The sequence below is a fragment of the Macrobrachium nipponense genome, chromosome 25 (assembly GCF_015104395.2).
Source record: "Macrobrachium nipponense isolate FS-2020 chromosome 25, ASM1510439v2, whole genome shotgun sequence".
Lineage (NCBI taxonomy): Eukaryota > Metazoa > Arthropoda > Malacostraca > Decapoda > Palaemonidae > Macrobrachium > Macrobrachium nipponense.
In genome coordinates, this window is record NC_087214.1 from 48,532,752 (window position 1) to 48,545,464 (window position 12,713).

The 12,713-nt window shown below is 33.8% G+C and overlaps 1 pseudogene; it reads left to right on the top strand.

The window, feature by feature from the left end:
• The window catches only part of LOC135199079 (uncharacterized), a 35,775-nt pseudogene extending 23,664 nt beyond the window's left edge, over positions 1-12,111 (top strand).
• Positions 12,112-12,713: the final 602 nt, after the last annotated feature.

Here is a 12,713-nt window from a genome sequence, read left to right on the forward strand (position 1 = left end):
TTACGACGATTTCCCCAGGGGTCTCTTCTCCAGCCTTTTACTGGCAATTTCTAGCATATTCTTTTTCATACTCCATTCACCCGAACACTTGGGACATCCACGAACCCATAAACATCACGTATAAACTATTAGACATATCACGCTGTCATAAAGGAGGAATACACGTGTGATAAAGCGTTTATTTGCATCATTGAATCATAAAATATCTTTGTGTTTTCTCGACAATGATTGCTTATATCATGGGACTATCGGTCATTTTAATTTTTAAGAGTTTCAATTCGTCTTTGCGAAACATTATTGCTTACTCTGTAGGTTAAATATTTCGCCTTACATTTTAAACTTCGATTAGTATTGCTAACAGATTTAGCATTTGATGAAAAACATATACCCTATACTAGCCCAAAATCAGAAAAGTTGAGGAGAAAAGAAAGGAAGTATTTGTGAATTTATTTATGAGATAAGGATGCCATTTCTAGGTTCACTGGATTTTTTGGACACACATCAGAAACAAGTTGAATACAAATCAACGACTTATTTGAAGTTCTGACCGCTGCCTCGTAAGGTTGTCTATCACAGGGGCTCTTAACCTTTTGGTGACTCCAGACCGCCAGTGAAATGCCCAATATGGTTCCATAGCCCATTTTGCTTAAGTTCACTTAGTCCTATTTGTTGATAATAACTTTACATGCTTAGATTAATACATACTTAGGTGTGAATAGCTAGGAATAGAACATACAAGAAAATCAAAAGCATTTATAGTTTTATTTAGTTATTTATTTACAAATTGTACCCATGTATACTTTGACGTATTTGAATAGGAAATATACAAATTTCCAGAGATTAGTTCCCATACCCCCATCATGTGGTTTCGTACCCCCAAGGGGTTTTGATACCCCCTGTTAAGAACCCCTGCTCTAGCATTTGCCAAAGGTTCATCCTCCAATAACTGGTGGTGACTTGTTTTCAACCTGTTTGTGATATGTATGCGACAAGTGGATGACTTACGGTTACGAGAATTTTTACTGTAGTGTGGACACACCCTAAGAAAACAGTATAATTGTCTTGATTAACACACGTAATTTTGTAGTTTGTTGACACAAGTATTGTTCATATATTGCAGAGCGATACATTAGACTTGTATTCGTTCCCTTTTGCAATTGCTTGGTTGCATTTGTTCAGGGCAAGTATCTAGTTCTACATGAGCTCTTAGATATTCGTATAATGTAACCAGGAGACTTTTGATGCATTAGGTAAGAAAACCGTTCTCTAGAAAAGTGGGCATTTGATGAAAAATTCCTCTTAGATAAAGCTACATTTTGTTGCTATAAATATCCGATGGCATTTTTTAGCATGATTTTTTTTTTTATTTGAAATATAGATAAGGTTCATTATGTTCAGTTTCCAACTGCATTTCTTGATGTTATGAGAAAATTTTGTGTACCTTCATTAGCAAAAACCCAGGATCCCTTTGCGATGTTAATTAGGTTTCTTTCTTGAATTAGAGCTGATTCTACCATCTTGCTCTTGGATCGACAATTGCTGCTGTAAATTATACGTGACAAATTCCAGTTTATTCGGTGATTATGGTTATTTATGTAGTAAAAATAGCTGAGCTCTGTTGTCCATACGTAACAGAACTTTGATGTTGTATTAATCTCTGGGGGAGTGATTTCACTGTAAAGCCAATGTAAAATTGATTGTAGTCCAGGCAAGGAATCACTTGTTCTTGTTGACACGTTTGAGGGAATTTTCATACCTACAAGAGCAAGTGGTCCCAAAGTCATTATTACCTAGACGATCACAAGTGGACAGTGAATCTCGTTTCAATGAATTGTGTGTGATCTCCTTCAAAAAACAGAAAAAACAAAAAGGCTCGAATTTAATATTTTCAAGAAATTGAGAACTGACAGATTTAATTTCATGAAAAGGATTCCTCTAAATTGGAGAAGAGCACTTCTTAACAAAATTGATAATAACCTTAGATTCAAGCTAAACAAACTAGTTCATCACCTGGGTCGTAAATTAAAATGCCTCATTATGATAAGTGATTGGAATAACAAACATAAAGATAATTGTGTAATAAATCTTTCAAGCAAAGAACTGAACCAGAATCTTAAATGTAATTTAGACGATGGCTTATCGTATTGTATTAGTGATGAGGTTTCGTGCACAAACATCATCTCAGAGATATCCAAACTGGAAAAGAAAAACACAATTGTATCACCTTCAATGAATTTACCAAAAAAAGTTTACAGATGCAATTCAAGAAACGGAGAAAGATAAAAGTTTGCATGTTACTAAAGCTGACAATTCCAATCATTGGAAGTTAGTTGTGTGGAAAAAATGGAAAACTTATTATCTGATTCTAGTATTTTTCTAGTACTTACTAAAAACTATGGAAGCACCCATTAGCTGATGTCATAAAAAGTTTCAATTCTAAAATAAAACCTCTATTAAATGCATTTAGCTTAATAAAAGAAAAAGTGACGAAGATTGGCCCATCTTTACCTTACAGTACACATTAATCAAGACCCATAAAAGAGATTTTCCTATTCGGTCGATTATCAGTTCAACCAGTTCTATTAGTTATAAACTTAGTAAATATCTAGTCAAGTTACTGTCACCTATCCTGGTTACTATTTCAAATTCCCATTTGCAAAACTGTTGATTTCTGTGCTAGATTTAAACATATTGAATTATCCAGTACTGACAAATTAACCAGTTTTGATGTGACATCTTTATTTAATAAACTTCCTATTGATGACTTACTTTAATATTTATCACAACTTTTGGACTTGTATAGTCTAGAATTACCTACCAATGTCATTATTAATTTGGTATCCCATTGTACAAAAATTTGTAAATGCACCCTCGTTGATAATTTTTATGAACAAATATTTGGTAAGGCTATAGGCAACCCTCTTTCACCACTCTTGTCTAATATTTACGTGGAATTCTTGGAATTTAGACGTATTCCAAGAAATTTATTCTCTAAGGTGTTAAGGAAAATGTAAATATAGTTGATTTCTTGCATACAATTGTTAATCTTACATCATCCTTAAAATTCACAATAGAATATTAATGAAATAATTGTATACCCTTTTTGGATGTCTTAGTTACTAGAAATAACCCTAATATTGGTTTTAAAGTATATAGAAAACCTACGAATAACATTTCATATATTCATTTGTACTCTATGCTAAATAAATTAAGATGTCAACATTTCTGAGTATAGTATATCTCATCTCAGAGCTCTTAGAATTTGTAGTCCTGAATTTTTGGAAGATGAGTTTAGATTTATTGATAAAATAGGACATTCATTATGTTTTTTGGAACATTGTAAAAATAAAGCAAAAAAAGACATGTTACGATCCATCCAGAATTAACAAAAAACTTAAGAATATTCTCTGCTCACCATTTCATCCTAATTTCATTCCTGCTATATCAGTTTAAAAAACTATTGATATTTACTTAGTATTTAAATATAATTATATTTTGAGAAATAAACTAATTATAAATAGCCTGACCAATTCAAACAATATTTTATATGGTATTTCTGGCAAAGAATGTAATAACATTTATATTGGTCAAGCATCAAAGGATTAAAAAGTGAGATTCTCACAGCACAAATATGCCCTTTCAAGAGGCTTAACAAATAAGGCTTTGTGGATCAATGGCTTAAGACAGGTCATGCCATTAACTGAGGTAAGGCCTCAACAATCCATAAGGCCAATGACCCAAGAAAAAGGAATCTGTTGGAGTCCATCTTAATCGAAGCTACATCAACAAGGAATATAAATCTTCACCCTGGATTAGCTATTGGTCCTCTCTCCTTGTCTTTTTTGCTTGAAGAACACTTTGCTAAGATTAACAAACAGTAGCCCCACCCCCCTTATGATTTTGAATATAAAGTCTTGTCAACTTCAGTGTATTTAGTGTGAACTTGGAAAATGTAGAATAAACTACAAAAGTACTTGTTCAAAGTCCCGGCTTCACTGTGGATTTAATGATATTCTCAAGCCTCAAGCAAGTGTTCTTCATGCTACATTGGATATGTATATATATATATATATATGTGTGTGTGTGTGTGTGTGTGTGTGTGGAGGAGTTACAGTCTTGATTCGGGCAGCATGTTATCCAAACAGAAAGGGCAGGGAAAGAGGATCATGAGATAATCCAGGCCAGAGGTTAATTCCTGGTGCACGTGGCTTCAATGAACACAGTTTCCAGAAGATTTTTTTTCTGATAGTTGTTCACCTTCCAGATTATACATGAATTATCCCGGTTAATGGCATGACCTGAAAAACCATTGTTTGTTAGGCCTCTAGAAAGAGCCTATTTGTGTTGGGCACATCTTTTTTTTTTTTTTTTTTTTTTTTTTTTTTTTTAATCCTTTTGATGTCTGGCCAATATAGATCTTATAACAACCTTTACAAGGGATACTAAATTAATATCAATAGTTTTTACAATTGGTATTGCAGATATGAAATTGGGGTGGAAAGGTAGACGGGGAATATTCTTAAGTTCTGTATTAACTCCGGTTGGATTGTAATATATCTTTTTCTTATTCTTACACAATTCCAAAAAATATGAAGGATAACATAAGGAATCTGTCATTTTGTCAATAATTTTAAACTCATTGTCCAAGAATTAAAGGCTAAGTAAGATACATACTAGTAAATATTATATCTTAATCTTTTTTAGCATGGTTTATTTTTTTCATATTCTATTGTCAATTTTATAGAAGATGCAAGATTATGAAGTGTATTCAGGAAATCAGGTTTATTTACATTGCCTTTTACAATACAAAAACAATCATCTGCATATCTCACCCAATAAACCTTAAGAGAGTAGATTCCTTGTAATAAGCCCAGTCTCAAAAAATCCGCATAGATATTTGAAAGAAGGGATGAAAGGGGGTTTCCCATAGCCATGCCAAATATTTCTTCATAGAAGTTACCATTGATTTTGAATATACAATTTTTTTTATACAAAGGTTATCAATTTAACAATGACTTTGGTAGGTAATTCTAAAATGTACAAATCTAAATGTTGATATAGAAGCAAGCATCAATAGGTACGTTAGTGAATAAAGATGTCACATAAAAACTGGATAGTTTATCTGTATTGGATAATTCAGTACGGGACAATCTAGAACAGAAATCAACGGAATTTTGTAAATGGAGAGTTTGAAATAGTACCTAAGATGGTTGATAGTAATATAACTAAATATTTAAACAATTTATAGGTTACAGAACCGGTTGAGCCCATTATCACGGTTCTGTTAGTTATAAATTATCTACGTATTTAATAAAATTACTATCACCCATCTTGGGTACTATTTCAAATTCTCATTAACAAAATCCTGTTGGTTTCTGTTCTAGACTGAAGATTTCGTGTTCTCTTTCTGTTAAAGAATTATTTCTTTCAACATATATCCTGGTTTTTTCATCTTTTGCTATAAAATGGTCTTTATTCTCAGAGTCTATTTACACTTAAGAACACGGTAATTGAAATCTTCATTTCTCATTGTGTAACCAGAAACAGCCATCATGCATCCCAGGATGTGTAGATCAGTTTATAGAATTAAATCAATAGCAAGTGGCTTTAACGTTATGATTAATTCTTAGGTCAAGGTTCCAGCTGTGGGTTGATTCCAGTTTTATCCAAAAATGGGTGTTATCGATAAGAGTTCAGGGGATCTGTAAAATTGAGAAGTATTTTACCTGGTCTTTGGATTTAATCACATTGTTCCTTAGCTCGGAGAGGACACTGAAATCTTCATGTTTTTTCAATAATTTCATAGTTTTCTCTAAAGCTATTTAAACATAACTTTTTAAAACTTTAAACCAATCTTTTCTCGTTGTTCAAGAAATTTGTTTTTTGTTCTCAAGATTTCTTAAGCTGATCATTAAGCAGTTTTAAGCTTGACCTTTCAAAAGAGTGGGTCTCCTTCTGCCACTCTCGAACTCTATAAATACCAAAACATCTCCTTGATGACGGTGCAGTTAATGAGAAACAAAGCTAATAAGACCTTAAAAGCGATGTAAACCTTGAAATGGATTTTATAAACTAATATAATTTCATTTAAGAATTAATGAAAATGTCAAAGGTATATTTTTCCCTCTGTAGCAGAAAAGTTTGAATTGACAGGAATGTAATTAACAGACGGCTCTCTCTCTCTCTCTCTCTCTCTCTCTCTCTCTCTCTCTCTCTCAGTTTCTTTTGTCTTTTAAGGAAGGCCTCTGAGTTCCTTCTTTTCTTCTTCCACAAAAAAAACTTCCCAAGATAAAACAAAATCTTTTTAATCGTTCACAAGTGAGAGAAACTTAGAAGAAAAAGATTCTTTCAAATTCCTGCTGAATTTGCAAAAAAGAACTAAAGTTCATCTGAGACAATTAAACTCCGTTTTTATTTTCGTTTTCCTTTTCGTTTTTATTCGAAGAAAGGAGATAAAGGAAAAGGAAGCCATCGATCGACGAAATGTGCGTGAGCTCCGCCTTCCGTTTGGTGGTCTATATGTGATGGGCCTTCAGATATGTCTTTGTGATGTGTCTTCAGATATGTCTATATGGGATGTGTCTTCAGATATGTCTATACGTGATCTGCCTTCAGATATGTCTGTATGTGATGGGCCTTCAGATATGTTTATATGTGATGGGCCTTCAGATATGTCTGTATGTGATGGGCCTTCAGATATGTCTGTATGTGATGGGCTTTCAGATATGTCTATATGTGATGGGCCTTCAGATATGTCTATATGAGATGGGCCTTCAGATATAATATCACTGAACCTGGAGTCGGGCTGTTTGTTGCCACTGGTCTCTCGAGCTCTCCTGGATGGGGCTCCCAATTCACTTCTGTCGCATCAAGTGCCTTCGTCCTTCCATGTTTTTTACATTTAAGATTCAATTGAGGCTCTCATCGACCCACGTAGTTTAAATTGATTGACGATCACCAAAACGGTAGACTCGTGATCTGAAAGCCATCGTGATCTTTATCATCTTCATGCCAATTATTATACCTTTATCTTCCGCTTAGTCATTCCTATTCGGAGAATTACCATTGTGTTCCAAGAGATGATTTTTTTTCCTTCTTCCTCCAGGTGGTCTTTCAATACCCATTAGGCTACATGCTGCTTTTGTTGTTTTTGATTCAGCTGGCTTTATGCCAGCACGGGCTCTTGCTCATAGAGCAGCCCGTAAGTGTCACTCAGTATTTGAAGTTATAAAATAGTCATTATTTAATGAGTAAAAATAATGGTGCGAAAAGTGAAAATATGGTCATGATATGAAAAGTTCAACTGGCAGGATTATACTCAGGTGTCCGTCAGTGTGTGTGTGTGAGAGAGAGAGAGAGAGAGAGAGAGAGAGAGAGAGAGAGAGAGAGAGAGAGAGAGAGAGAGAGAGAGAGAGAGTGTCGTAGATGGCCAGTAAGGAAAACAAAAAATATCGAACGAGAAAAAAAAGCGGGAAAAGAAAATGTAAAAATGTATATATATAAAATATATAAAAGATATACTATATATAACATATATATATATATATATAATATTATATATATATAAAATATATATATTTATATATATGTATATATATATATATATATATATATATATTACATATATATATATTATATAAAATATATTATAATATATATATATATATATATATATATATATTATATATATATATATTACTAATATATTATATATAATATATATATATATTATATATATATATATATATATATATATATATATATATATATATATATATACTATATATATACACACATATGAAATCACACACACCTATATATTATTCAGAAATATTACTCTCAGAGGGAATTATATAAGTGATAAGCCTTCATATATATATAAATAGACAGACAGACAGTGAAGGTTGCGTGGGAGCCCCTTGCCAGACGATGCGAAATGTGTGATGCGGGTAAAGGAATCCCTGCAAAGGATATCGTAAATCTTCGCAGAAAAGAAGCTGTTTATCGCTAATGCAGCTGGTTATGTTCTCCATTAGTCTTCAGCGCAAGTTTTCTTCTTCTTCTTCCTCGTCTTCTTCTCAGGCAAGTGTGACAGATTGCTTGTAAGTCTTGTAGGTTTATTGCTCTTTTACTTCGTCTTCTTTACTCTTGACTGCAATAGTTGTTTTAGCCATTTCTGGACATTTTTTTGAGTGAACCATTGTTTATTGTGAGTAGTTTATTTTTAGTTTCTTTCTGGGTATGTTTTCACGTGCCCTTTCCTTGTTCTTTCAGTAAGTTTTACTTCTTTTTATTTCTTGAAACGATTTTGTCGTAATCCCAATTTTATTTTACTGATGAAATGCAAATGGAAGTTGGAGGTTGTATACCGAAACATATTGCATATGGCTAATTGGCCAAGTATATAGGTCCCTAATATATATATATATATATATATAATATATATATATATATATATATATATATATATATATATATATATATATATATATATATACTATATGTTTATATAGAATTATATAGATATATATATCATATCTATATCTTATCTATCTATTTCTATATAATATATCTATAATATATATATATATCTATATATATATATATATATATATATATAAAATAGATCCCTATAAGTTCATATCATTACCGTGATTCATATACATAGATCGGGCTACAATGTCCTTTTTTATATCTAATTCGCTCTATCTCGGAATTAATATATTTTCATATATGCTTAACCGAAGGGGAATTTAATTACACGATAATAGATTTGCCTGATCCCAGGCGCGAACCTAAGAAGCCATTCAAATCCAGGACGTCAGTGGAAGCTTTACCTACCCCACCACTGACGTCCTGGATTTGAATGGCTTCTTAGGTTCGCGCCTGGACCAGATCTATTATCGTGTAAAAAATTCCCCTTCGTTTAAGCATATATAAAAATATATTAATTCCGAGGTAGAGCGAATTAGATATTAAAGGACATTGTAGCTCGATGTATATATATATGTATATATATATATATATATATATATATATATATATATATATATATATATATATATTATATCGTCTGAACTCCTTCTGACTGCTCTCCTCTGGTCAATCCCTTTGTTGCCTGTCTAACCTTTCTCAAAACCCTACCTTCTATTTTCCTCGGCATTCGATGCAATTTTTTGTGTCTGGCTGTTACAGTCACCTCTCCCCTATTGTCCTTATTAATAACAAAGGATCAAATTTGCTTATCCTTTCTTCTGGCTCCTCTTCCTCATCCAGACACACAGACTCTGGTGTGTTACCCGAGCACATTATCATCATTATGATCATCCTACCACTATAATCTAACTTGCAATACCATTCAACCACTGTCGTTTTTATGACTTTTAACTCCTGAATGACTCAACTTAGCATCCTTAACAACAACTTCCACAATCAGTGCCAGATATGAAAGAAATCCTTCCACTCTTAAGCGGCCCACACACGCTCAAATTTTTGGTCCAATTTTTTTATGTCAAATTATTTGACATGAATTTGATCGTGTGTGGCGTAATTTGACGCCTAATAGGTTTGGATGTCAAATTTTTTACTGATCTGATTTCAGTAGATATTTTTTGAGCCAACGTCAAATAATTTGTGCCTGTTGGTGGTTACCTAGCAAGAATTACGCAAATTAGTTAGTGATTAGACATAAATCTTGAGGAGGACGTGCGTGGCTCATCGTCATCATGGCTCCAACAAAACATGAAAAAGAAATTTCTTCTTGAGCTTATTGATGTTTAGGAAGTTTACCACAACTTTGGAACATTAAAAGTGACTGTTATAGTGACAGAAATAAAAAAGAAGATATGGCATATAGAATTCTTCTACAGAAATTCCGTGATTATTATCCGGAAGGGACGAAGGAGGAGCGAATGAAGAAGAAAATAAACTCACTGCGGACGAGCTTCCGAAAAAAATTTATAAAAGACTCAAGCAGATCTGGAGCAGGAGCAGATGAAATTTATGAGCCGTCACTATGGTGTTTTGATGCTCTTTGGTTCCTGAGTGACCATGAAACACCGGCTTCTTCACGAAGCACAATACAATCGACTGAAGAGGTAAGTGAAATTATTAAGCATACTTTATTTAGTTGCATTCAATGACTGTTGCATAGCTTATTCAACATAATTAGGTATTTATACAAATTTCATAGTTATTCATGTCGTATTTGCATATGAAAAGTAAAATACCGTTAGGCCGATGTCACACTAGGGTGTTTTTGAAATTATTAAGCATACTTTATTAGTTGCATTCAATGACTGTTGCATAGCTTATCCACGTAATAAGGTATTTATACAACTTTCATAGTTATTCATGTCTATTTGCATATAAAAGTAAAATACCGTTAGGCCGATGTCACACTATAGGTTTTTGTCGGACGGCAAAAATGGATGCATCGTCTTTGATGGTGATAGAGCAAACAAATGAATGATTTTTGGATTTATATAAGGTTGGGCTATACTGCCCATCCTAAAAAAAAATCCATAAATCATTGGTTGGTCTCATCTATCACCATCAAGACGATGCATCCGCTTTTCTTTCGCCGTCCGTCAAAAAACGCATAATGTGACAGACAGACAGACAGACTATTCAGAAGCCTATATAAAAGTGTTAAAATAAACAAATAATCAATAAATAAAAGAATTACATTGTTTCCACTTTACTTGCTTCTATGAAACCAATTGTAACTGCCGAGGAACCGATCCAAGGCTGGAAAAATAGTGCTTCATAGTTTCTCGAGTAAACTTCGCTTTTTCTGACGTATTCCTGCTGTATGTGGGACGTAGGGCTGCTAGTTCTTTCTCTCTGTTTAGTACGCCATTCCCCACTATGAAGCTCATGTGTGACATTGTCCTCCCAATCACGCTTCCCGGAGCCATGTATCGGCTTGATTGTTGCCTTAAAAAGTTATGTAGATAGCAACATGTTAATGTGGCAGTCGTTGCTTTTTCTGGCGCAAGCATCATTGGCCTCTGGAATCACCACCAAATCTTGAAACAAGTAGTCCGAACACATTGTTCAAACTATACGTTCGTCCCCTGCTTAAACGATAATTGAAAATCCGTTCTTTTCCTGGTCCAAACGTCGTTTCCCATTGCACTGTAGGGTTTAAGGAGATTTTCATTCATTGCAAAAGCCTCGTCGGCCACGAAAAAAGTAGCTGTAGTTCGCCATGTTCCATCAAAGAACCAATTTTGTATGGCTCATTACACCTCCATCTGAAAACACGTCCGTTCATTCCAGCATCGACCATTATAAAATTCGTATTTGGCATTGACAACTGCAGCAGTTACGATACTGAAATGTTTCTTATAGTTATAGTTAAAATGATCCAGAGGCAATTGGTTTTTTAATTGAGACGTGTTTGCCGTCTAATGCCCCAACACAATGTGGTATATTCCAATGTTTATTGAAATCGTTGCTCAATTCTTTCCATTCTTCAGCAATTTGCGGCATCTGGAAAATAAAAAATGTATTTTTTAATTTCCGATTAACGATGACCAGGAAGGCACAACCGTACAAGACAGGGTAAATGAAAGTACGAACCTACATCCTGTTCCAGCTCAACCTGCAAAGCGTAAGAAATTGGCAAAGGTTTCTAATCGCCCAAGACGAACTGATAGCACTAGCTTGTGAACATCTTCAGAAACGGAAAATGAATTTCTCACAATGGCTAAAGCTTGGGCCAATGATTTATCTAAAACTGGATCCTAAACAACTGCTACTTGCAAAGAAGGAATAAACGATATTATCTTCGAAGGACTTTGTGGAAACCTGCATCGACAGTCTGTGCAGATACATCCTATCCCACAAGAAACTCGATGTTGGACACCAAGTAGTGATACCAGTGAATATGCACCTAGTCCCTATGGGTCCCATTCCAACCCACCCATCAGCAGTACGATGGGTCATCACAGTGATTATAGAGATGCTGTACCACATCAATACCCAAAATGGCTGCAAGGAACTATACACCTATGTCGCACAGTTCGGTGAAAGATAATTCGGGTAATCCTGAAGATGGAACACGATGCAGGAAGATATTTTGGTAACTTTAACCCAAATGCATAGGTATAATTCATATGAATGATCCAAAAGACAGTTACACTCTAATTTACTTATATTAGTAATAAATGCTTTTTCGCATTACATATTTTTGCCAGAATGAGGTACATTTGAACATATAATGCTCGTTTATTATTTATGTATTTACGTTTATTTAGTATATTCTTCTGAATCTTTTCATTTTGTTAAAGTTCATCTCCTACAAGGATATGTTTCATATAAGATTTGATTTCATTATGGTTATCAATTTATTTTGTTCACTAATAAAAATGTATTGGGAACAATCAGCATCTTTTCATTTTGTTAAAATTCAATTCATCGTACGTAAGGATATGTTTATATAAAAAATTTCATTTCATTAAGGTTATTCATAATTTAGTTCACTAATAAAAATGTATTGGAACAATCAGCATCTTCTTACCTTTATGTACGACTGCAAACATGTGTTGACGGCGTTGCACGTATCTATAACGATACCACCAATGGGCTTGAGGAGAAATGGCGCCTCAGGAATTTCAGGTCTTCGAATGTGTTTTTTTTTTTCCCAGTAGCCAAGAAACGGAGAGTTATTGAGTCTTTCAAATGGTGATATCGCACAACGCATACCT